This window comes from Anoplopoma fimbria, unplaced genomic scaffold (genome assembly GCF_027596085.1).
Source record: "Anoplopoma fimbria isolate UVic2021 breed Golden Eagle Sablefish unplaced genomic scaffold, Afim_UVic_2022 Un_contig_2340_pilon_pilon, whole genome shotgun sequence".
Classification (NCBI taxonomy): domain Eukaryota; kingdom Metazoa; phylum Chordata; class Actinopteri; order Perciformes; family Anoplopomatidae; genus Anoplopoma; species Anoplopoma fimbria.
This window is the reverse complement of record NW_026552366.1, coordinates 1-456: the sequence shown is the minus strand read 5'-3', so window position 1 is coordinate 456 and position 456 is coordinate 1. Positions and strand designations below refer to the sequence as shown.

The 456-nt window shown below is 47.8% G+C and overlaps 1 pseudogene; it reads left to right on the top strand.

The window, feature by feature from the left end:
• The first annotated feature begins 350 nt into the window (after positions 1–350).
• LOC129115929 (U5 spliceosomal RNA) lies at positions 351–455 on the top strand (annotated as a pseudogene).
• The last annotated feature ends 1 nt before the right edge of the window (position 456 follows it).

Below are 456 nucleotides of genomic sequence, written 5' to 3'. Positions count from 1 at the left end.
GTAAAGAAAAGCCCTGTTTACTCCTTAATTGTGCTCTTCCTGGAACCTCATTGTTCTCCCACTCTCAAATCACTATATCCATCAGCCGTGTCTGCTGGGGAAATTATTTCCAGCTCTGAATCAACAGCGAGGGGAAGGAAGATAAATACAGCTATTCAGTTTCGCCGATTTGATTGGAGGAAATAAATTGAAGAATGTGGGAATATTGCCCTCTCGGAAGGAAATGTGGGCGGGAGTAGTGGAATGGGTGTGGCTTGGAATTTGGAACGCGCCACGTCGACTGAGGCTCACCGCGAGAGTTTTGGCTGGGACGACTGGTGTCTCTGGCTGCTCTCACCGGGGGGCGGTACTTACTTTGGTTTCTCTTCATAACGCACAAGTCTTTCGCCTTTTACTAAAGACTTCCGTGGAGAGGAACACCAATGAGTTGAACCTATTTTTGGCAGGCTTTGCCAT